This window comes from Leptopilina heterotoma, unplaced genomic scaffold (assembly GCF_015476425.1).
Source record: "Leptopilina heterotoma isolate Lh14 unplaced genomic scaffold, ASM1547642v1 Lhet_245, whole genome shotgun sequence".
Lineage (NCBI taxonomy): Eukaryota > Metazoa > Arthropoda > Insecta > Hymenoptera > Figitidae > Leptopilina > Leptopilina heterotoma.
In genome coordinates, this window is record NW_025110961.1 from 1022941 (window position 1) to 1050073 (window position 27133).

General features: G+C 27.6%; 1 long non-coding RNA gene across 1 annotated transcript; it reads right to left on the reverse strand.

Moving 5' to 3' along the window:
- Positions 1-3585: 3585 nt before the first annotated feature.
- Positions 3586-4437, reverse strand: LOC122503123. Its single transcript, XR_006301708.1, has 2 exons — positions 4379-4437; positions 3586-4295 (listed from the first exon to the last, which is right to left on the reverse strand). It is a non-coding gene; the product is annotated as an uncharacterized LOC122503123 (long non-coding RNA).
- Between the last annotated feature and the right edge of the window lie 22696 nt (positions 4438-27133).

Genomic DNA, 27133 nt, shown 5'->3' on the forward strand with positions numbered 1-27133 from the left:
CTCCTCAACACATTTCTAAAACAACATTTAGTTTAAACATAATTAATCTTTAATTACACAGGCACACACAAAAAAAGTGTCGTGGCCGAGACACTACACTAGTATATTCTTATGTATTTTTGTGCGCAGAATCCAAAGTCCGAATGCTCAAATTGGTTGTTTATTTTGAGTTATACTCAAAAAACGACTCAAAACAAGAATTTTAACAAAAAAAAAATTTTTTAATTTGTGACATAACAATAGCATATTTCCATGTATTTTTTCCCGATGAATCCGGATTCGAAGTCAGAATTGACAGATGTACTCAAAATTTTGAACTAAACTCCAAAAACGACTCAAAAAACCGAATTAAAATGACGAAAATGAAACATTTTTTCCGTGACACTGCAAAAGAATATTCCCATGTATTTTTTCACACTGAATCCGAAGTCAAAATTGACAGATTTGCTCAAAATTTTGAGATAAACTCAAAAAGCGACTCAAAAAACCGGATTAAGATACAAAAATTTTTTATGACACTACACTACCATATTCCCATGTACTTTTTCCCACTGAATCCGAATTCGCAGTCAGAATTGACAGATTTGCTCAAAATTTTGAGATAAGCTCAAGAAATTGATGAAAAAAGCGATTTAAAATAAAGAAATGGAAATTTTTTGCTATGACACTACACTACAGTATTTCCATATATTTTTACACTCGGATCTCGCATTTGAAGTCAGAATTATTCAAATAGCTTAAAATTTTGAGACACACAAGAAAATCTGTTAAGTTACAAAAATTAAAGTCAAGGAACTCTACTTTTCTTGCTTTTGAGTGAGGTAACTCTAGATTCGTACTGAATACCAAAACCCTCCATTATTATAACAAGGTTATGACAAAAATTCTCTTTTACATGCATGTTTTTGAGCACTTTTAATGAAACCAAAATTTTGAGCCACTTTGAAAATTCTGACTTCGGAATCAGAGTGAAAAAATACATGGGAATACACTAGTGTAGTGTCATAGCAAAAAATTTCCTTTTTTCATTTTAAATTGCATTTTTATCAATTTTTTGCGCTTATCTTAAAATTTTGAGCAAATCTGTCAATTCTGACTGCGAATTCGGATTCAATGGGAAAAAGTACATGGGAATATAGTAGTGTAGTGTCATAAAAAAATTTTTTCATCTTAATTCAGTTTTTTGAGTTTATCTCAAAAAAAGATCCAATTTCAGCATTCGGACTTCGCATTTGAATTCAGCGGACAAAAATACATGGGAATATACTAGTGTAGTGTCTCGGCCACGACACTTTTTCTTTGTGTGCCTGTGTTATGAGGATTCAAAGCCGCAGAAAAAACTCGAAAAAATTGAGGTCTTGTTAAGTAAAAAAATCAACTTTTCAAAACCTTTTTTATTCCACTGTTGGTTAATGACAAAATTATACTATAAATATATAATTAAAATGAATTATTTAATAATTTTTTTGCTTATTTGTTAATGTTACATTATTTTTACATGTAAAGTTGAATTCCTTCGAAGATGTGCATTCGTGTAATTAATGTTTATTTTTGAGACCGAAAATTAATTTTATAATTGAGAATAATTTACTACATATTTGTAAGTTTATGTTAAAACTAAATTTTTGTTGATTCCTTCGTTTATGTTGTAATGGCGCTTATTTTACAATGTGGTGAGGGATTTCCTCTAAACGTGTGTAATGGTGTAATTATTATTATTTCTAAGGTGTGTGACGGAGGGTTAAATGGAAATTGTTTTATTTTTTTATTATTATTTCGATAAATATCCCGCGTGTCGTTTTATTTTATTTTTTAACTCCTTAAGACTTCAAAAAACACCTCCTAAAGTATTCATAACCAATTGTAAAAAATAAAACTAAATTTTTTAAAAAGTATTCAATAAGTATAAAGAGCCATTGACAAATTAAGTAAGTCTTTAAGGTGATGGTGGGGTCCAGCTTTTAGTTATGACCAGTAGAAACATTAGTGCTAATGTATGTAACAGTGTCTGATATAAAAAAGTGGAGGGGTTTCAATTTGCAAAAGAATTTTAGGTAATTTATTGATGGCCTCTTACTATACATATAAGGTTTAAAACAGAAAATAGTCAAAAAATTAAAAAAAAAACATTTTTGCAGACTAGAGAAATAGTGAAAAACATAGTGTATTTTGAAACAAATTATTGAAACATCTGCTATTTTTTTACTTTAGTCGATTTTTCTTTATTGGTGTAGGATTTCTATGCAAAACACCTTCCTTTTTAAAAAGCAGTTTGGATTTTTTGTTTCCGATTTGTCAATCTTGAGATAAACTGTCCGCAATTGGACAATTAACTTTTTGGAGATTTGATCTGGATGCTGTCTGCAGATTATGATATTAAATAAAAATTAAAAACAAACCATTATTTTTATTCTCCAAATATGTACTAAGATAGGCAAAAAAGTTTTTTACATATGTATAATAAAGGAGTTAAGAAAAAATTTTGACTGGGGCTAAACCGGACAAGTCAAATATTTCCGAAACCATGAAGAATTTCAAATAATGTTAATAACCTGTGAACGCGCTATTTCGTGAAGCATATATTGCATGAGGTTTTAGGGACATGTCATTTTTCTTGTAATAATAGTTGCCGTTAATAATTATATAAAAATGTCGTTTAGCCCCACCAATTTTCAGATTTTCGTTTTTGAGGTAGCCACCTTCAAAGCAATATATCTCCAAAGCTATTGTAGTTTTTTAAAAACGAACAAGTGCGATTTGTAGGTGAAGGAACAAGCTTCAAAATGGTATATTACTCTTTAACAAAAAATATTTGTTTCTATGAGTTTTTTGGTCAAAGTCCAAATCCGTCCGGTTTAGCCCCGGTCTCCCCTACCTTAAGATAATTAGAGGAAAGCATGCTGATAAAGAATATTCTCGAAATTTGAAAATAATTTTTGAAATAAGTATTGAAAAACAAAATTAAAAAGTTGCATTTTTGGCGAAAGTGACGGACACTCAAGTAATTTTATTTTGTTTTCGACAATTATTTCAGGAGAATTTATTTTATTTTTGTTGTAATTAATGTTATCTCTAAGAGTAGCAACAGTATTATTAAGCTCCAAATTAAACTCTTGCTGTTTATTAGAAAAATCTGTAAACATTTTCGCCAACTGATTTTAAAAAGAATTAAAGGCACTAACTTCCCCCTTCGCAACTGCTACCCGAATAGCATCGATGACAGCTGAAAGAAGATCGGGTGTTACAGATGAAGGAACAGAGAGTGCGTCCGACTTTGTCTGTTTATCACTTAATTTCACAGATTTATTGGTTCCACCATAATCACTACAGGCGTCACTGTCTTTGTCCTTATGTTACGTGCGGAGTTACGTTATTTACGCGCAGGCGTAAGATCCGCGATTTGATTTGATGTTCAATCTTGGTTTAATCCTTTGAAAAGGAAGGCGGAAATATTCAAATAAAACAAGTTAATTTCCGTTAAAACGGAGGGAAAAACCTCACGAATAAGAAGGATCAATTAATAATTAATAATATTAATTAATAATTAATAATATTAATTAATTATTAATCCAACTAAATTCGCAGTAAACCCAATACATTTATTAAAGTCAAAAACATTACACAAGTCGAAGTTATTCTTATGACTATTTTTGGGACTACTCTGAAGTACATTACGAAAGAACTCCAAAGTAGAACTGAATTCGTGAGGGAGCATTTAGCCCTTGGTCCATGGCAAAATCTTTGCGCATGCCCTGTTATAGAGTTTGTAAAGTCTATGGAGTGTTCAGAATCACAACACCAACACTGCACTGCACTAATACACGTATAAACATACTCTACGTATTGAAAACATGTATCACAACAAGTGAACATAACCCTTTTTCATTCACACTAATTACACAATTATTAATTATTTACATCATATCTAGTAACAATAAATCTCTTATACTGCACTCATCATATTTAAATATAAATAACAATTACAACGATAACCAATTTGATAATATATCATAATATAATATTATTATTATATTAATACGTTACAAATATATATTTATATTCAATACCATAATATTACAACACTCAATTAGATGAAGTTTACTAATAATATCATTTTCAAATAATACATTCATATTGCATAATTAGCAACAATATAATATTATTGTCAATTGTTCATAATGTTCATATTATACAATTGATAATTAAAGTTCGTCGCATAATGAAAGTCTATGTGTACGTGACTTTTCGAAGCCATTTCTGTGGTCACAAGTATGGTAAACACATGTTGCATTGTCCTATGGAAAAGGACACTTGAGATATTTTTTATATTCTTTCGAGGGTTTCTCGGTTTTATGACTCTAAAGAAACTAGAGATTACATTTTCTTTCGCTATTCTACTTGATTTATGACAATTCTAAGAAATGTTGATTTTCAAATACATATTCAGAATTTAGAAACTATTAAACCGTGAAGTATTATATTTTACAATAGTCAAACTTTCTTGTTTAGTCTCGTCAATAATTGTCTAAAGTCGTGAGAAAATACTAAAAATAATTAAGTTTATTAACGAAATGTTATAATTCGCGCTTCGATAACTCGTAAATCGATATATCGAAAGTTAACGAGCGAGATGGTAGTCGCTCGTAACACTTATTACATTTTGTAGGGAAGAGTGGGGAGTTGTGCAACATCTTAATATTTGTCAAATGACAATTATTGCAATAGATTTTAACTATTGTTAACTTCGTTTTTCGTTAAAATCTAACTTTTGTACTAGTACTCGTCACCCCTAGGGTGATTAAAATTAAAATGTCATTTTCATGTCCTGCCCAAAAATTAATATTGATTCTCACATTTTTAGTACCAGAAAAATTATGTTGTACAGATAAGAGTCTATATTTTTATATAGTAATTATGCTAACAGAATAATTTTCATCCAGTGCTAAAAAAAAATAAAAATCGCCTGTCCGTAAGTTTAATATTTTTAAGTAGAGTAGAAGGGGGTAATGTAGTGCACTTTTCTTTTGAAGACTCCTGTGGTCGCAATTTTCAACCAATTTTGATCAATAAGGACTCGTTGGAAAGACAATGCTTCTAGCTACATTTATGGTGTACATTATTCTTTTGTAGATGTAGATGGAGCTTTCTATATCCAAAAAACTGAAGGCACTTTTTTTCGAGATTCTAAAATTTGTGGGGCAATGTAGTGCACCACTTTATTAGTGAAATAAAAAGCAGAGAATATATTATAAACGATTTTATTTTATTAGATATAATATTAGGAACATAAGAAACTTAAAAAACTATAAACTAGTAGTGATGCCCACCAGACGAGACTTTGCATGTAAAAACCGAGACGAGATCTAGACTTTGCATAATATCATCTCGTCTCGTGGACAGCACTATAAACTAGAGATTTCTCTGGTCCTGTGTTAGATAAAATTGAAAGAAAACTGCAAAAATTTGCAAAAAGCAAACATGGTTAAATAATTCATATTTACGGTACTCTGTATAATTGCACTACATTGCGCCCAACCCCCAAAACAATACTAGTGTTTAGAAGTAAATTTTACATGGAAAAAGCACTTACCTGATACTTTTTTAACGAACCTTACATTTTCTTCAAGTCACTAAAAAAACGGAAATATGGTTTCGAAATCTAGTGTTTTTGAAGTGACGCCACAACTTCTTTTAGAAGAAGCACAATAAAGCCAAAATAATATACATTACTATAATTTGATACCTTAACCCTACCATACCAACGGCAAGTAATTCAATTCATTCGTTTAGTCAGTAAAGCCAGTGCACTACATTACCCCCCTCTACTCTAATTATCGAAAATTTTGAATATCATACCTGATATTTAAATAACCTAGTGCAGATAATTGCCTTATTAAGCGTTAATAGTATTGGTGATATGCATAGCTTCTTAAAGAAAAAACATTACATCATTCTATCACATCTGTAACTTGTACGGTTGGTGGCAGAAAGCAAGTATCAGTTTGTCGAGCACACCATGTCAGTGGTGTCCCCATTGAAAAATTGTTCATAATATTAATATTTTTTAAATATTATTGTATCTCATTTTCAGGTATTACACGTACTTTAAAAACCGCACCGACTTTAACTTAAAAATAAAGTCTTTCTTTTTCGAAATTGAGAAATGAAGCAAAATGTTAGTGGTGTCCCTTGTCAGTGGTGTCCCCTTAAAATTCTGTTTCTTGCATCTTATTATTTTATTTTTAATAAATTTGTGTTACACTACCGGTCACAATTAACACAGAAAAAACTTGGGTTTAAATTGAGTAACGTAGGTTACTCAAGTTGAAACGCAACAAAAATGAACCTGCTCGGTTCGTTTTGAGCATATACTAATTTGTTTCAAAATGAACTAGGTAAGGTTTATTTTGAGTGAAAATAAAACAGGAAAAATTAAGTTAAATATGAAATAGTTTTGTACAAATCCACTGAAAACCTTAATTATCACTTAAAACTTACATATTACAACTCAATGTATTGATTACTTTTAAAGATATTTGCTTCTAATCATCTTATAAAATTGTAAGTAAGAAGAATCAATTTTTTAGGTTATAAATACAGAAACATGTGTTCTGACAGCAGGAACAATACCAACCAAAAAATATAATTATCGGCGCCACTTTCAAATGACCTTGATAATAGCGGGAAATTTTTAAAGTTACATTTTTTAAGTTTTGAATTTTCTTGAAAAATATATTTATTGATGTGACAAAATGTTAAATATGCCATTGCAGTCTACTATTTTAAAATAGTGAACTTTTCGAATTAATTAAGAAATTTTATTTTTTATCTGCATTATTTTATTTAATTCCATTAATTTAAAATTACTAATTTATAACAATGTAGAAGGTAAAAGTATTTTTAATTCCGTAATTTTAAAAATAATTCTGTTTAGTATCTAATTAAAAATAAATTGTATTGAAAAATTGAATATAATAAATCTCAATCGTGATTACAGTCTACTAACTTAAAATGGTGAACTTTTTCAATTAATTAATTAATTTAAAAAATTTAATTTTTTATTTGCATTATTTTATGTAATTAAATTTATTTACAATTACTATTTTTTAATAATGCAGAAAGTAAAAGTTTTTTTAAATTCCGTAATTTTTAAAATAATTCTTGTTAGTAGGGTAATGTCACATTGAGTGGACCGCCACTTTGAGTGGACCACCTGAGTTTTTAAGTTATCTGACAGCGGAAACATGAAATAAATAAAACGAATAGCAGCACCGCACCTAGAAACCATAAGAAATTAAGTTCCGCGATAAACATGTACGTTATTGTTTGATGTAACGCATTTTTAAGAATACAAACCAAAAAAGAAGTCGCTCTTACAATGAGTAAAGTGATTTAGAAGTGTAAAAGTAGTGTAAAATTTAAGTTTTAAAAGGTAACTTATTTTTTTCCTACTACTTTGGACATTGCAATTGATTGTCTTAGTTTAATTAAGTGATAATTTTGACTCAAAGAAAATTAAGGTGGCTGCCATAAAAAGTTGTATTTCACTATGAGTGGACCACTGTTTATAACCATGAGAGGACTGCCTGTTTTTTTATATTTTTAATGTCAGTTTACCATTTTTAAGGAAATAAATTGACAATAAATTGGTTTAAAACTATGTTTTATGTTCTTTATTAATTTTTTTGTGATATTGATGTGATATGTGCCAAAATTATTAAAAGTGGTTTCACTTGTAAACATTGCGACACAATCATGGTCTGAAGCTGCATAAGCATAAATTTTGTTTTAATATATCAGAAATATTAAATAAATTAAAGAAAATAGAATAACTTTTACAATTTTTTAGGAGTGGTCCACTCAAGGTTACACTTTTTTCATTCCTTAAAAATTAGCTATTTTTTTAAAGTCAATTGTTTTTTCCAAATAAAAATAAAACAAAGCTATTATGGTGTAAACACTTACCTAGGGATCTAAACTAATGCATGGAATAGAAACCTCCGATTAATTTGCTTTCATAAAGAATTTTTTTGAAAAAAAGCTTAGGCGGTCCACTCAAGGTGACATTACCCTACATAATTTAAACAAATAAAAAATAATTTACTATTATTAGCTCTGCGGGGAAGAAAATGTTGTCGGTGTCTATGAGATCGAAGAGAGTTTTGATTTTTGTATGTATTTTCGCAGCCATTTATTCCACAAGTGATCTGAAACTCTGGGTGATGACTATGACTCTTTTTTATGTGATTTTCAATTTCCTGGCTCTCAAATGATAGTTAGCAATAACGACACTGATGTCTCCGAATATCCATTTCGGTTGATGTCTAAAAATTATAAATATTTAATAAATATATGAATAACAAGTATATAAATAAAGATATTAATAGAATAAATATAATAAAGAATAGTTTTGAAATAAAACATTTTATTACATACAAGTTAAAATGCTATAAAATTAAACGCCAACTTACTAAGGTGCCTCAAGTTGTCATCTATGCTCAGAATTGAAAACTATTTTTTCTTATTTTTAGTGATAAAAATGTAACAAATTTCAGTTGATGTTTTTTGTTATCGAGAGAAAAATATTTATCGACGCTGAGTATCAATGGCAACTTCAGAGACCTTGTTACTAAATACACCCACTTCAAAAATAAACGCAGGGTTCACTTTCAGGTTACTCCTCCGACAAATTGCTTAAAGCATAGAAAATAAATTGTGTTTCTGAAAAAAAGAAAATTTATTAATAAATTTATAATTTCACGTAATATTATTATAATCTTTCTATTTCTTACTTTTTTACTAAACAATAAAATTTGAGAAAATTAAAATAAGTCTTCTGTAGATCATTTTCTTCAATTCACTAAAATAAGTAATGGCTAAAAATTTTCTCATAAACTACTTTTTTGAAAACAATTAATTTAGTGAATTTTCTTGATTAGGTTCTTAAAGTTAGCATTGATGCTTAGCATCGAAAAATATTTTTTCTTTTTTTTAGTTATAAAACTTTTAATGATTTTACTTCATTCATTCACCTAGGAAATAAAACACTTTTTAATCTTAAATCATGGGAAAAATGGAGTGATTTTTTAGTTTCATGAAATAAATATTGTTCGATGTCGAGCACCGATTGCAGCTTCAGGGACATTTTTGATTGAAAAAATATGCTCTATGAGTAAGTAAATCTTACTCCTTCTAGGTTCAAATTTTTAAGAAATACAAAATAAATTGTTGTAACAAAAAATAATCTTTCAACATAAATTCGAAGTAAAATGACAGCCATTTACCATTTTTTCTTACTAAAGTTAGAAAACACTGTTAATAAAATTGAAGTGTTGGTTATGTTTTAAAATTCCTAAATTTGCATTTCTGATATGTAGAACAATGTCACGTCAAATAGAAAAATGTATTTAAGTAAACTATAAACTCTAATTAAATTATATAAAAATAGTCACATAATATAACCTAAAAATTTGTTTCAAGAATGATGATAAAGTATTTATATTTAAAAGCATTTAGTACATATATTTATTTGATTTAAACAATACTTACCATTTAAATCATGAACTTTCAAACAAAAATAATTATTCCACACATAGTTTAATAGCCTATATTTTCAACAATATTGTGTGTTCACTTCCAAAATGAAAATGGTAAAACTTTTTGTGTACACAAACAGAAAAAGCTGATGATAATCGCAAAGTCAAAATCGTTATTAAGGCCTTTCTCTAATAGAATGCCAAGAGCCTGTGTTGCACTGCGAATGACTGCGTTGCGTTGATGTGCGATTTAAGAAATATACTTTTAGGAACCTATTAGAGAAAGACCTTTAAATGCCATTTCCTATAGGACTAAGGCTCATTTCAAAAAGGACTCGACGCAAACGCAGACGGACAGAGATATCTTTGTGGAATTTTCTAAATCATTCATCTCGTTCGCGAACCTATTGTGCGTTCGCCTTATAGTATATAGTTCAACAATTTATTACATGTGTACCAGCCTTAAGTATCCTAAGGGTTAGATCATACTGATATTTGAAAACGCTGTGTATTCAACAAGTGAAACAAAATGAAGATAAATAATATTTCTAAGATTGAATTAATAATATATATAATATAATCGATAATCGTATCGTTTTTAAGACGAGACGATGCGCGTGCATTCATTAGGCTGATTCAAGAATAGCTAAAAATCGTCTCGACTTTCAAGACGATTCGATGCGCGTACATACATTTTTGTTTACTGCGCATCGAAATCGAGACAATTTATTTTATTATGGACTCATCCTTATGGGACTACTGCACATAGAATCGTCTTAAGGATAATTTAATTTAGACTATTGTGGACTGAACCTTAATGTCAGAAATTCTTATTTCAACATGCGATTTCGTGACTTTGTTGTAAGTTCATGCTCTTTGTAAAGGAACATGGAGAAAATGTGTTTTACCGTTGTTGTTCAACAGTGTGTTTTTCGTGGTCATCACATTTATAAAAAAGAAATAAGAGAGGAAGAAAATTGTAATTTTAAAACAGTAAGTAAATTTCATTTATCTAAATTTTTTATTTCTGCTTAATACATTAGTTAATATACAAATCGCAAAATTTTTAAAATGTTATGTGCTAAAGAAGACTACCTTAGCAACATGTTATAAAGATTTATATTAATTTTTTTAAAAGACAAAAAGATGTTTACGCCTTCTTCACATATGAAATATTAATTATCAATTGATTTCGATTATATTGTCCAAATTTACAGAAAAACTTTTGATTAAGCTACAAGTATCACAAACATAATGTTCTATTTTTTGCGTTTCTTCGGTGAAGAATGTAAATAAAAATGCTTTTTACATTAGGAAATTTAAAAAGTAAACTAAACTAATTTAAAGTAAATGTAGATAATAGAAATGAATTTATAAAGTAAAACAAAGCTAAATTTATAAAGGAAATTAAGTTTTAAGAAAAAAAGGATAATTTTGTTCAAAAAATTTATTCACACTGAAAAAAGGTTAGAATTTGATAATTCCTTGTTACTCTAACTTACCGACATTAGATATTTCTCGGATGCGGTAAGCACGATTTTGTATTGGCGGTAGAATTAATAAGTTTTTTTCATTACTTATTAATAATATATTATTATTTATTTATTATATAAATGTTCTTATATAAAATAATTAAATTTAATACAAAATCTGCTTACCGTATACGAGAAATATCTAATGTCGGTTAGTTAGAGTAACAAGGAATTATCAAATTCTAACCTGTTTTCAGTGTGAATAAATTTTTTGAATAAAATTATACTTTTTTTTTTAAACTTCATTTCCCTTATAAATTTAGCTTTGTTTTACTTTGAAAATTCTTTTCTATTATCTACATTTACTTTAAAATAGTGTTATATTAAGAAAAATGCTTTAAAAGTCACCTCGTATACAAGCATCTATACACTTCTCATTACGGAAAAGGCTCGTATGAGAGTTTTCTCATATTTCTCATACGAGCTACCAAGCTCGTATACGAACTCCGCGGTCCGTGTATCGAATTTTTTTTACTGGGAAGTCTCTCCAACAAGTGTTGGATCGTCAAAGGACAAAACAGATTTGAAGAAAGTTTCAAAAGCAGTGAAAAATAAAGATTTGAGAAAAACTGAAAATGTAAGAATTTTTATTTATTAGATCTAAATTTTGAGGGTGGCCACATGTGAGTAAAGTCAGGGAAATGTCAGTAAAACAACATTCTTTTCAGTGTCAAGAAAATCACAAGAAAAAAAATTTTTGTAAGGAAATTAAAAAAAAGAGATTTTTTTCTACTTATTCTCAGAAATTGCGACTTTTTCTACTTTTCTCAAATATTGCAACAAAAAAACATATTTTTTAGTATTAAATATGTAACTTATTTTGATTTTTATATTACAAAAAATAACTATAAAAAATATTTCAAAAATTATTTTTGAATAATTTTTTAATGAAAAATCTTTAAATGTACTTTAAACATGAAAATTAATCAAATTTAGCTTCTAATTTCTTAAAGTTCATTATTTGCAGTATTTTCGATTGAAAATTTCCGAAAATTCTTAATAATTTTTAAACATTTTGGATAAGTAAATCATGTGAATTAATATTCAATTATTTTCGATAAATTACATTAAAATTTTTTAAAAACTTATTCTTAGAATTGTTTTTTCATAATTTTTTAAGATTCAATTATTTTCGAACAAAGTAAATAAAAATTTATGAAAATTTACTTTTTTAGACTTATTAACATTTCAGAGAAAAATTATTTAGAATTGTAAATTATAAGTATTTGTTAAAAATTAATTGTAAGAATTTCTTTATTATAATTTTTTAAAAACATAATACCTAAGACTGTTTTATGTAAGAATAATTGACCAAACCTACTTTCAATAGAAGTATTTCATTTGCTCCGACAAAATTTTAAATTTAATTCTAAACTATAATGTCGCATAATTTATTTCAGTTCTTTCAAATAAAAATAAGTTAGCTCAAAATTAAAACCGAATTTATAATCTATCAGATCAAATAGATCTTTCTTTTGAGTTAACTTTTGAACAACTCATATGCTTATTATAATTTCTCTCTAAACTTTTTGTAATTTAAACACTGAAAAAAATGTTTATTTGATTCAAATAACAGATTATTTGTCTGTTATTAAGTAAATGTTTACATCAAATCATTACTAATTCAATCAATTGAACGTTATTTGCTTTAAATACTAAAATAATTTATTCAAATAAAAATTATTTGATTACAGTAAATAATTATTCTATAATAGTCTAGTAAACGGTTATTTAAATCAAATTTTTTTCCATTGAAGTATTAATTATTATTATTTATTATCATTATTATTATTTATTATTATGTTCGTCAGGTAAACTACAAAATATGAAGATTGAATTATAGGAGTATATATTTACCTTAATTTTTGGAAGGACATGGAGACTAAGATTAGAAGATGCATAAAAAATGCGAATAGAGCCTGCACCAATACAGAGAAAAATGATGCAATACAGCAAAGCGTTTCAGAGTCGTGTGAGGGGATGAAGAAGGAAATGGAGAAATCAGATCGGAAGCAAAATATCACGTTATTAAAGACGTGGTTGAATTGTACTCGAAGCAAGCGAAAGTCGAGGCGTGCAAGCAATCAGCAAAGGAAACATTGCAAAAATATCCTGCTTTAAAAAAAGATATTTTAGTAAGAATTCGTAAATTATTTTTTAAGATTTAAATATATTGATAATGAAATGTAATACATTATTACATGATTATTATTGTTATAACATTTATTCTCGGTTTTTAGATGTTCTGGGAATTCGCGAAGCTAGTCAATATCGAAGTCTCCATATTAAAAAAAAATTGGTTCGATGCACTACCAAAGATATGTAGTTTGTTCATGACTGATGAAGACCTAATGAGGTTCAGCAAAAATGGAATGACTCTACACCTTTTGAATATACTTCCAGAATTTAATATTATTGAATTTATCACTTGGTGAAATTATATTAATATGTATAAGAAGTTATCAATCCTCCAAGTCAATCAATAAAAAAAGGAAAAAGAAAAAATCTTTTTTTAACGTTTCGACAGCACAGCCGTCCTCTTCAGAAACTGCAAAATTTATTATAAATTACAAACAAAAAAAATAAAACAAAAGAATCACAAAAATACCACCAAAATTTACACAAATAAAAAAATATAAAAAAAAAAATTTTTTTGTTTGTTTACCGTAAAAAAATAATAATTAAAAAAAATTATTTATAATGACATAGTACGAGCATTATCACTCTTCGAACTCAACTGACAAACTAAAAGGCGAATAGAAATTAAACAAATTGAAACACGTGTAAATTTGAAGTCAATGAACTCGTTGCAGAAGTACATAAATATTTACAAAGGCATACAAATATATATATATATACACCTAAATGGTAAAGACCGATCTCAGAGATATTGCTATTTAGTATTAATTGAGAAAATAATTTTAACAAAACAAATCAAAATTTATTAGAAAAGAAATTCAAATATTGTTTATTTAAATATTTTATATCATCTTTTTTGTTAAGAGGTTTTTGTTGTAGTCCAATATGAATCATCTCAGAGATCAATCTTTTCCGCCACACAGGTTCGTTGTCAAGAATTGAGAAACCACTCCAATCGAAATCGTGGTTGAATTCGCGTTTATGAATGGCTATGACATTAGTTTTTGATTTTTTGTGTTCATCAATTCTCACACCAAGCATCCTCTTTGACTCACCCACATAACTAGCAGAACAATCCTTACAATTAATTTTATAAATACAGTTTGTTTTCTCAGTCTTTTTAGTTGCATCTTTGCCTTTTCTTACGTTGTTATTATTATTATTATTTATTTTAGGTATCGCTACAGTGTTAAACTCATGTAATAAATTTGATAACTTATAATAAATCTTTTCCGAAAAAGGCATAACAATTTTTTTAACACCTGAATAGTGCGTTTTTTTACTATTGACATTTTGGTTTAAATTAATAGTTTGAAGTCGTTTTTTAACATATTTTTCAATAATATCTAACGGATAACCATTTTCTATTAATAACTCCTTAACAATATCAATGTTTTTCTGATGAAACCTAACATTGGAAAGTTTCATTGCTCTATCGATCAAATTATATATAATAGCAATTTTTTGTGAAAAAGGGTGGTGAGAATGAAAATTTAAAAAACGTCCAGAAAAAGTAGGTTTTTTAAACCAGTCCGTAATTAAAATACCATTTTCTTTAATAACCAATACATCAAGAAAACTAATAGAATTGTTATTTTCGATCTCATAAGTAAATTGTAAACTTTCATTGTAGGAGTTAAAAATGTTCAGAGTTTCATCAATTTTATTTTCGGGAATGCAAGTTAAAATATCATCAACGTAGCGACAAAAGAATATTGGTGTAAAAGATAAAACATCTAAACACTCCTCTTCAAGATCACTCATAACAATATCAGCAAACAATCCCGAGATTGATGAACCCATAGGTGTTCCATATATCTGTTTGTAAAATTTACCATTAAATTGAAAAAAAGTGTGGTCATAAAGGAAATGAACAATATTCAATAAATCGTCCAATGAAATGTTAACATTTTTTGATATCAAAGAATATCTTCTTTCAATACTCTTTAAGACTAATTCACAAGAAACATTAGTAAATAACGATTTGACATCCAAACTAATAAGAACATAATTGTCTGGAATTATTAAATTTTCAATTTTTTTAATAAAATTAAAACTATTGTCAACATGTGATTTTGGATTTTTTAACGATTCCTTTAAAGTCAACTGTAACCATTTTGCTAACGAGTAAGTAGGAGAACCAATCGTCGAAACAACAGGTCTCATTGGGACACCCTCCTTGTGAATTTTGGGAAGTCCATAAAATTTTGATAAATTAGTGTTAGTCTGAGTCAATTCTTTACTATTATAAATTCTATCAAGAAGCTCATTATCATTCAAAAACTGCAACAATTTATAACATTCATTACGTAATTTCGGTAACGGATTATCATTAACAATCATGTAAGTTTCCTCATCAGATAACAAATTCTCAATCTTCGCATTATAATCACTTATGTTCATTGCAATAGTAGTGTTTCCCTTGTCAGCCGGTGTGAACATTACATTTTTATTATTATTTAGGAATTTCTTCGTGTCGTCAAGTTTCTTTAAAATTATTCGACTATTTATGTCCAAATGTTCATTAGTTATTTTTTTACTCAATGAAAAAATGTGTAACATTTTTTGTCTGAATTCATTACTAATGTCAAGATCAAAATCATTATAATTAAAAAAATACTCAATAGATTTTATATAGTCAATAAACATATTCGTTGAAATGTCATTAACAAAATTAAATTTCTCACCCAATGATACAATATTAACTATATCCATGGGGATTTCACAATCAGAAATATTCCTAAACCATTTTGGATAAGTTTTTATTTCATAAGTATTTGTCCTATCCTTTAACAATTGTAACTTTTTAGTATATTTTTAATGTCATAGCCATTCATAAACGCGAATTCAACCACGATTTCGATTGGAGTGGTTTCTCAATTCTTGACAACGAACCTGTGTGGCGGAAAAGATTGATCTCTGAGATGATTCATATTGGACTACAACAAAAACCTCTTAACAAAAAAGATGATATAAAATATTTAAATAAACAATATTTGAATTTCTTTTCTAATAAATTTTGATTTGTTTTGTTAAAATTATTTTCTCAATTAATACTAAATAGCAATATCTCTGAGATCGGTCTTTACCATTTAGGTGTATATATATATATATTTGTATGCCTTTGTAAATATTTATGTACTTCTGCAACGAGTTCATTGACTTCAAATTTACACGTGTTTCAATTTGTTTAATTTCTATTCGCCTTTTAGTTTGTCAGTTGAGTTCGAAGAGTGATAATGCTCGTACTATGTCATTATAAATAATTTTTTTTAATTATTATTTTTTTACGGTAAACAAACAAAAAAATTTTTTTATATATTTTTTATTTGTGTAAATTTTGGTGGTATTTTTGTGATTCTTTTGTTTTATTTTTTTTGTTTGTAATTTATAATAAATTTTGCAGTTTCTGAAGAGGACGGCTGTGCTGTCGAAACGTTAAAAAAAGATTTTTTCTTTTTCCTTTTTTTATTGATTGACTTGGAGGATTGATAACTTCTTATACATATTAATACTTCCAGAATTGCTACCAAGCAAACAATCAACAGATAAAGCTCTTTTAAAAATGTATGCTGTAAGTATACTGTTTCATTTAAAAACACAGGAATTTATGATTCAAATTTTTTTAAACAATTTCCATTTCAGGTTTAAATTTTAAAATGAATTAGAATTTAATAGTTGTTATTAATAAGGGCGCAAGAAAATTTTCGAAAGTTTATTTTCCAAGAATTCTATTTAACATGAATATATCCGCAACCTAGTTTTTTTATCAGTAATATTTCAAGTAAACAAATTTTTAAATAGGAAAATTTCAATTAAATTTTAAAATTCTGATATGCATTCCTTTTCTGTAATGTTTAAAACGTCAATTCGATAAAACATTAGTTTTGTAAAATATTGACTTCTTTTCTCGACGAATGTTTTTTCTTTAGGTTACATACGTGTAATAGATTCAAATTGTTCATATAATTTTTTATTTTGTCTACATTTACTATTCGCGCAAAACTTTAATCGATGCTTCAGAAATTGACTACAGAGAATAAATTTTCATCTAAGCAATTCAATATTTTATAAAATTTTTTATGTTTATATTCGATCTTCTAAAGATTTAAAATAAAATATTGAACTCAAAATTCTATCAATAGGAATATTTTGGAAATTTTTAAAAACCTCATTTTCAATAATCATTCCTTATTTATGATTTTAATACAAATTTTTATTAAAATAAATATTATATTTCGTTCATTTGATCGTTCAAAATTGTCTGATCAAAAGAGCATAAGATTATATTCTAAAAGTTCTAAATTTTCGAACACAAATTTCCTTTCATTTCTTTTTAAGTAGGAATAACCGATTACTAAAACAAAGTTTTAGTAACAATATTTGTGATTTTATTATATAAGAAATGTTTTTTTAAATATATATCGAGAAAGAGATTTAAAAAAGCAGCTAGTCCTTTTATCAACATTGTTTTTTTATTAAAAATATTTTTTGTAAACTACTAATAGTAATAACAAATAAAAATTTTAATTTTATTTTCGAAACTTTGAAATGATTTTGTTTATAATGATGTAAAATTATTGTAACACAAATTTAATTAAAAAATAAATATTATATTTCGTTCATTTGATTGTTCAAAATTAGTCCTTTTATCTAGCTAGTCTTTTTATCAACATTCTTTTAGGGAAAAACCGAAACAAATTCTTACAAAAGATGTGACAACTTTGTCTACTGTTAAAGAACTTCCTAAAGAATCAAAAATATAATGATCCATTTATGAACGATCAAATGAACAAAATAGTTATAATTAAAAATATTTTTGTAAATTACTAATAGGAATAACAAATAAAAATTTTACTTTTAAAACTTTTTTTTTGTAATTATTTTTTTATAATGACTTAAATTTAATATAATAATAATTTAATTTAATTTAAAAATATGATAAATTTCATTCATTTGTACGTTCAAAATTGTAAGAATATAATCAGTCGTTATATTCTAAAAGTGTAAAGTTGTCAAATACAAATTGTATTTTATTTCTTTTTAAGTAGGCATAACTAATTACTAAAACAAGATTTAGTAATATTTGTGATTTTATAATATAAAAAATTATGTTTTCTTTAACATATGTCTATAATACAATATGTAAATATTATAATATTAAAACGTTAAAAATAACCTTAAAATATTTGTTAATGAACAAATCATTTTTTTATTATTACTTTCTATAAGAAAACCATTTCAAGGAATATAATATTTTAAGAATGTATACATATCAATTAAGTGCTCTTAAAAAAAGATTTGCTAATGAAAAATCCAAATCAGTGTTATAGATAATTGTTTTAGTATTACAATAATGTGACGTTTTAAAATTATCACATTTTAAACAATTTTTAATAAAATTGACGTTTTTATAAATCACGTTCTTTTACTTAAGAAGTAACTTATCTTCATTTTAAAAATTGTTATTTTTATTAAATTTTATGTTTACTGATTTATTGATAATTGGAAAAAAATTTCTGTTTAAAAGATATTGACTTTGATTTTTGTAAAAATAATTTGTTGGTGATATTGCTATTTCCATCCTTCTCTTTAGTAATAAGCACCAGGGTGTTTAGCGTCCTTATTTTTTATGTGAATTTTTTTTTAATATTATATGTATTTTAATATTTTGAAGCACATTCTGTAAAATGTTTTATAAAGTTAAAATTTTCTCGAGTATTAATAATACGACATAAATCAGTTTTTAGAAAATTTTCTTCTTTTTCACTGTATTTAAATAATATTTCTATGATTAAACCAGTATGAAAACGTGACTTTGGTAAAAGATATTTTATTTATTGTATTTTTCTAACAAATTCTTTACATTTTTTCCATGACATATTGAGGTTACGTTGACAATTTCAAATTAATCTTTTTTAGTGAGATGGCGCATCATGGAGAAAACTCCAAATGATGCCAACCCAAAAATCTAAAAATGTTAAATTACTGTTGGGATCATTTTGAGTAACATGAAGTTAGTCATTTACTCAATTTGATACCTACTCAAATTGAGCTGCAACAAAAATGAGCCCAAGTTTTTTCTGTGAAGAGACCACCCATTTTCAGGCGAAAAATAAACGTTATAAAACATAAGATTTATTGAAACTAAAATTTTTTTCTGTTCATTTTTTGATAGACGAAAAAATTTTGAAAAGAACAAGATATTTCAGAAGTTGTTTGGCCAATAATTCATTTGAAGCGTTTTGTGCAGAAACCGCATAAGTCCATTTTTTTCGAAAATTACTTTTTTATTAAAAATTTATCTTCAAATGAAGCTTTTCAATCTGGTAAAATATTCCATAAGTGACTAAACTCTAAACCCTTAAAAAAAATAATTAAAATATCATTTTGTGCAGAAACAGCACAAGTCCATGATAAGTTTTATATTTATTTGTGATATTCTTGACGTATTTTAATAATTTATATTAAACAGTTTATATTATAAATAAAAACACTCATGGGAAGCAAAAAGTGACAGTGGTGACTGAATTATTTTAAAATTAGAAAATATTGAAAATTGTTTAAATTTATTCTTAAAACAATTTTATTATTTATAGAATGTTACTAAAAATTATCCAAATTTAATATTTTAAATAAATGTTATTAAATATTTCATAAAACTTTGATATTTCACTGGATTTAATAAATTTTTTGTGTTTTTCATTTCATTTTGTGCAGAAACAGCATAAGTCCAAATGTTAATTTATTTTTCAATTTTTTATATTAAGTAGATAATTAATTAATCATATTGGATTTTTTAACTTATAGGTTAGTAGAATATAATGCAAAAAGCCGAATTAAAAAAAATCTTAACATTTACGAGAAAAACAGTTTTTATTGATTCCTGAACAATTTCGAATTATGGACTTATGCTGTTTCTGCACAAAACGCTTCATTTAGATATTTTAAAAAAATCGTCATTTTCATTGTTTTACAAAAATTTGAATAACTTCTAAAATAATAAACGCTTTTTAATGATCTTAAGCTTATTTTAAAGGTCATTTGTTACACTATAAGAATTACTTATAGGTATTAACGTGTAATTTTTTTCTTAGAAAATGCAGGCCGTTAAAATTGCACTAAAAAAATTCAAAAAATTTGGAACAATTTTTCTGTACTAAAAACTATTCTAGAAAATATATAAAATATCATATGGTGTACAATTTTCAAGGAAATTTAATAAAAAAACTATGTTTGAATTTTAAAAATTATTTTTCTGTTAATAAGAATGCTCCAAATTTTTTGAATTTTTTTGGTCCAAGTTTGACGGTCTGCATTTTCTAAGAAAAAAATTACACGTTAATGCCTATAAGTAATTCTTATAGTGTAACAAATGACTTTTAAAATAAGCCTAAGATCATTAAAAAGCGTTCATTATTTTAGAAGTTATTCAAATTTTTGTAAAACATTGAAAATTACGATTTTTTAAAAATATCTAAATAAAATATTGGACAAATGACTTCTAAAAGATCTTGTTCTTTTCAAAATTTTAACATCTTTCAAAAAATAAAAAGAAAAAAATTTTTGTATCCCACATGCACAAAAACGACGCTTTCTGATAGCAGACGACAGGGAGGAAAGTCATTCATTTCTTCGATCGTATGAAAATGGCGGCCGTGTTCTCCCAAGGGCAAGAAAATTAGCTGTTCACATGCATTTTTCTTGCCCGAGGGAGAAATCGGCCGCCATTTTCATACAAATCGAACAAGTGAATGACTTTTACTCCCTGTCGTCTGCTATCTGAAATCGCCGCTTTTGTGCATTAGGAATAAAAAATATCGTAAGTAACACGAGAATAAAGGCAGCCAATTTCTTTACGATGATTTTTGTGACACGAGTGAAGGTCGAGGGCGCCGTTGGCGCCCTCGACCTTCACTCGTGTCACAAAAATCACCGTAAAGAAATGGCTGCCTTTATCCTCTTGTTGCTTAATATACTATAGTTTACATACATTTTACGTTTGAAAATGTTTTTTAATCATCTGAAAATGGGTGGTCTCTCAATTTTGACCGGTAAATTTACTTCTTATATGCAGTTAATGAAGATTTGATAATGGATTGTAATTTATAAGCTGATTTTATTCTCACTATTCAAAAAAAATTATCAGTGAAATCTTTCAAAAATGTCAGTGGTGTCCTTCAATGTTCATATGTTTTTTTGGTCTTCAAAAGTATATAATTTATGGCAGAACTCATTACAAATATTTTTTAAGTTATGTTAAAACATTTATTTTTGTAATTTGAAATATTTTAACTTTTTAAAGTTGTAAGAATTTATTTGAGAAAAGAATAAACAAAAACAAAAAATTTCTTATTATTTCTGCCTATCGGTTTTCACCTAGTGAAAATTAAAATTTGCATCCACCTGCTCGACCACTATTATTTTTGTCCATCATATATTCTAGTCAACCAAAATAGAGTATCGTTAAGTTCAGAATCCAACATCGAAAAATCAAAGTTAGTAGGATCAAAAATGACATTTTTTGCATATAATAAAAAAATTGCACGATTTTTTAATGATTTTTTTAAAGGGACATTCCAGTTCAAAACAGGCAAAAAGAAGACGTTTTTAGTATATATTATTAAAATAACTATGACATTTATTTAAAAAATTTCTTTTACATGTAATAAATAATTTATTTAAGAATTTGTAAAACAAAATTTTTTTATTTTTATTTTAAAATGGCGGCGATATACGCCATTTTCGAAAATTCCCATTTTTTGTGGTAAGATCGATTCCAAACTTTCTAAAACAGATAAAACCAAAAACGAAGTGCCATTCTCTTCGTTAGATATTTCTTTAGGTGTGGAACCTGAAAAAAGTGGAATTTTCTCCCCCCCCCTTTTTTTAAAGAGTACTTTTTCCCCAAAATATGCAAAAAAAGGTGTTTTTATTCAGAATTTCTCTTATAAAAAAAGGGAATTAAAAATTTTCCAGTTTTTGAGGTTCCACTTATAGGCATGATGACGCTGAATCAAAAGCCGTTTGATTTTTTAAAATCGCTTCAGAAGAACTCGAGATATCACTCTTACCAGATCAAAAAAAGACATTTTGAGAAAAACGCATTTAAAGTTTTTTGTTCATAAGTATCGAAATTTTTTTTTAAATCATCGTATTTGCTTGACAATCATTACTCGGGGGTTTTTGGGGTCGCTTATTACGAATATGGAATCAGATTTTTAAAATTCAAAATGGCGGATCCAATATGGCGGACATTTTTTTCAAAATCATTGGATTTGCTTGAAAATCGTTACGGGGGGGATTTTGGGGTCGCTGATTACGAATATGACATCATTTTTTCAAAATTAAAAATGGCGGATGCAATATGGTGGACGAAAAAAAAATTAAACGAAAAAAAATTAAAATAAAAAAATTTTATTTTCCGCCATATTGGATCCGCCATTTTGAATTTTGAAAATTTGATATCTAATTTCTGATCAGCAACACCAAATACATTTTTGTTTATCTTTTTTAAAAAATGCAAATGAGAAAACATTTAAATCATTCGATTGCTTATCCGCATACAAAAAAATCTTTGACATGGCGAAGAATAAGGATGTATATGCATAACTTTTGTTTTACTTCGAATTTTGCAATAATATTTTAGGAGAGTATTCTTGACACTATAAGAAATCCGAAAATAAAAACAAAAAACAATCGATTTTTTTGACATTTTGAACTGGAATGTCCCCTTAATCTTAAATTTAAATGTCAAAATTTTTTTTTTAACGGTTCAAATTTCCATAAATCGTGCACTCGATTGTTACACTTTCCAAATATATATCGTCCTTTTAAAAATAAACTTTTGATTTTTGAAAATGGCGCCTAAAAACTAAAAAATTTAAAATTTATTGTTCGATATACATTTTTTTTTAAATTCGGCTTTAAAATGCTTACTCGCGGATTTTTGGGGACGCTGATTACGAATGTGATATTGCGTTTTCAAAATGGTGGATCCAATATGTCGGACAAATTTTTTTAAAAATCAGTCGGATTCTCTTGAAAATCGTCACTCTGGGGTTTTCGAAGCCGCTGATTACGAATCTGATATTAGTTTTTCAAAATTCAAAATGGCGGACCCAAAATAGCGACTACAAAAATATTAAAAAATTCAGATTTGCTTGAAACTCATTACTCCGGAGTTTTCGGGGTCGATGATTACGAATATGATGTCTAATTTTCGAAATTCAAATGTCGGATCCAAAATGGAGACTCAATATGGCTGATAATTTCAAGATTGATGCGATTAGATCAAACTTCGTTTTTTGAGGGTTTTTGGGGTTGCTAAATTCGAATTTGACGTTCGTTTTTCTAAATGCTAAATTGCGGATTCAATATGGCAAACAAATTTTCTGCATGTTGACGAATTTTTCAAAAATGTTTACTCAATCTTTTTAGGTTTTTTGTTTGTTTTATTCAATAACTTTAAAAATTCACAAAAATATATATTTTTAGACAAATTTATTAACTTTTAAAATTTCTTGCTATAAGCAATAAAAAGCAATTAGTAAAATAACTAATTAAAATGACCAGTAAAATAGCATTTTTGACGCGTCGCGAAAAATAAACTGTTTGAGTATATCAACCGCACTGACGATGAAGAAGTCTCATGTCAGCGACTGGACCTTCAACATGTGGAAAGGGAAATTTTTCCCTTTCCTCCTTGAAATTACAAGAGAAAGGGTAAAAACTTCTTCATCGTCCGTGCGGTTGATATAGTCAAACACTTGAATTTTACGCGATCTGAGACTCAGTTGCTCTCTGCGCAAAGCGTACTAAGAATGCATTGACTGCTGTCAATTCCATGTGGAAGTGCACATTTTCTTTTGAATGAAACTTAGTTGTTTTCTAATTTTTTTAGCTATGCAAGGCTAAATACCAAATAGAGTACGTCAGTTCACTATTTTCATAAAGAAAATGTGAATTTATATTTATTTACGAAAATGAGACCTCGTACAAAAATGCTTCACTATTCGCTATTTTGAAGCATTTTTGTACGAGGTCTCATTTTCGTACATAAATATAAATTCACATTTTCTTTATGAAAATGGTGAAGGGGTTACATGGGTCAAAACGTCCAGACAATGTATGATTGTTTAATTTTTTTTTATAAAATAAATAAATTTTTTATTTGAGTGCTTTTATATCTTAAAGTACACTATTAAAAGAGTAACTTGTAAAAATTTCGTTAAAAATATTTAAAATCAGGGCCGTACCTACAGGATCTTTGATAACACTTCCAAAAAAGCGGTGGTCACGATATCTTCTGACCGGTTCATTGAAAATCAAAAAACCAAATATTTTCTGTTAGTGGATGAGTATAGCTCGTGATTGAACGAAGGAATATTTTTTTTGTTGATTAGAACCGATTTTACATGGTCTTAAAGGTTCTAAAAATTTTAACTTTTGATAAAAGACACTGTCAAACATCCAAATTTCAATTTCTTTCAAAACCCTTCGTTCAATCACGAGATATATTCACCCACTAACAGAAAATTTTTTGTATTTTAATTTTAGATGAAGCAGTCAAAAGATATCTTGACCACCGCAAAAGCAATTTTTTTTGAAAGGGGCCCGAAAAACTGTTGCTACGGGCCTGATTTTTAATATTTTTTATCAAAAACTTAATATCTTTCTCATTTAATAGTGTACTTTCAGATACCAAAGTGTTCAAATAAAAAAATTTATTTATTTTATGAAAAAAAAATTATTAAAAAAACATACGTTTTCAGGTCGTTTTGACCCATGTAACCCCTGAACTGACGTACTCTATTTGGTAACTACGCCTTGCATAGCTGAAAAAAATTAGGAAACAACTAAGTTTCATTCAAAAGAAAATGTGCACTTCCATATGGTGCTGTCAATGCATTCTTAGTACGCTCTGCGCTTGCGCAGAGAGCAACAGAGTCTCAGATCGCGTAAAATTCAAGTGTTTGACTATAGGGTCAAATTTTCTCAAAAAAATCAAAGTTGGTCATGGGTCTTTTAATTTTTGTGAAACTTCGTATAAAGGTAGTGTTTTATGACAGAAGATTTTAGGAAAAAAAGATTTTTAAAAATTTTCAAAATTGTGGATTTTACCGGGCATGAAACATTAAAGCACATTTTTTTGAAAAACGAATAACTTATATCCACTTAGTTAGATTTTGTTTATATTTAAGGTAATAATAGTTGATTACACAGGCACACAAAAAAATAAAAAAGTCAAAACCTAGAGGTCACACCTCCCTATCCCCATGTTTATGGGGTCGTTGAAACCGAATATGACCATGACAAATTTTTTTCATCGGCCATTTTCCCGCTACCACCCCCTTACACCTGCTCCCGGGGGTTGGAATTTTAGTTTTAAAAAAAGTTGAGTAGGGTGTCTATTCCTATGTTTTTTGGGTCGCTAAAACCAAAAAAGACTACCAAAAACAAATTCTTCCCTCCCTTAACCCCCTACAACCCCCTTAACACCCGAAAGGTGGGGGGTCGAAATTCGAATTTTCACGAAAAGTCGATTACGGTGTCTAAACCTACGTTTTTTGGGTCGCTGAAACCAAAAACGACTACCAAAATCAAATCCTTTCCACCCTCGACCCCCTACAACCCCCTGCAATAATTTTTGATAATTAATATTTAATTTTCAATTTCCCAAAAATCGGTTTGTTTTATTTGAAAAACATTATTGTAGGGGGTTGTAGGGGGCCGGGGGTGGAAAGGATTTGATTTTAGTAGTCTTTTTTGGTTTTCAGCGACCCAAAAAACGTAGGTTTAGACACCGTAATCGACTTTTCGTGAAAATTCAAATTTCGACCCCTCACCCCGGGGTTGTAAGGGGTTAAGGGAGGGAAGAATTTGTTTTTGGTAGTCTTTTTTGGTTTTAGCGACCCAAAAAACATAGGAATAGACACCCTACTCTACTTTTTTTTAAACTGAAATTCCAACCCCCGGGAGCAGGTGCAAGGGGGTGGAAGCGGGAAAATAGCCAATGAAAAAAAATTTTCAATGTCATATTCGGTATCAGCAACCCCAAAAACATGGGGATAGGGGAGTGTGACCTCTGGGTTTTGACTTTTTTATTTTTTTGTGTGCCTGTGTTATCTAACAATTTAAAGTGCAATATTACAGAAAAAAAAATCCAAAATTTGCCCGGAAAAAAAGTCAAAAAAAATTTTGATTTCATTTTTTCGGGCATAAGCTCCCCTTTGATTTTTTTGTAACTATAATATTTGAATTCGTTATCTTCTCCAGAATTTTTTGCAAAAAAAAATCCCTGGAGACTTTAAGACTAACCGAAATATCGAATTTTTTGTCTCGAGAAGCACAGATTTTGATCTCGCGTAAACACGCCTCAGATGTGCACCAAACGTTCATAAGCGTGAATTTTCGCATTCTAATATTTTTTTGTTAATTTTGAGTAAAAAAGGAAGGTTTAAAAATCAAGTTTTGCAATTACAAATTTGTTTTTAAACAATTTTAAATCTCAAAATGTGTATGTAATATATAAGGGTCAAATTTTCTCAAGTGTACCAATGTCAAAATTGCAAGTTGTTAGATCGGGCTAATATTTTCACAGTATTTAGAACTTTGAAACAGTACTTAAAACCACCAAGTAATTATGTAATTTTATAAAAAAAATGTAGGGGGGGTTGAAGATTTTGGATCAGTATAAACAGTGAGTTTTATAAAAAATCGTAGCTTTTATATAATAAAGAAAAAAAATTGTGACCTATATGTTTTTGGTAGGTTTTTTTCTGCTCTATCAAATAGTGAGAACTTTTTTTAAAAATTCAAAATTTAACCCTTCTTTTAAAAATTAAAAATTTTTTTGAAATTTTTTTTTTTTTTTAATTATACTTCCCGGCTTAATATTTTTTGACATTTTCTAAAGTACATTTT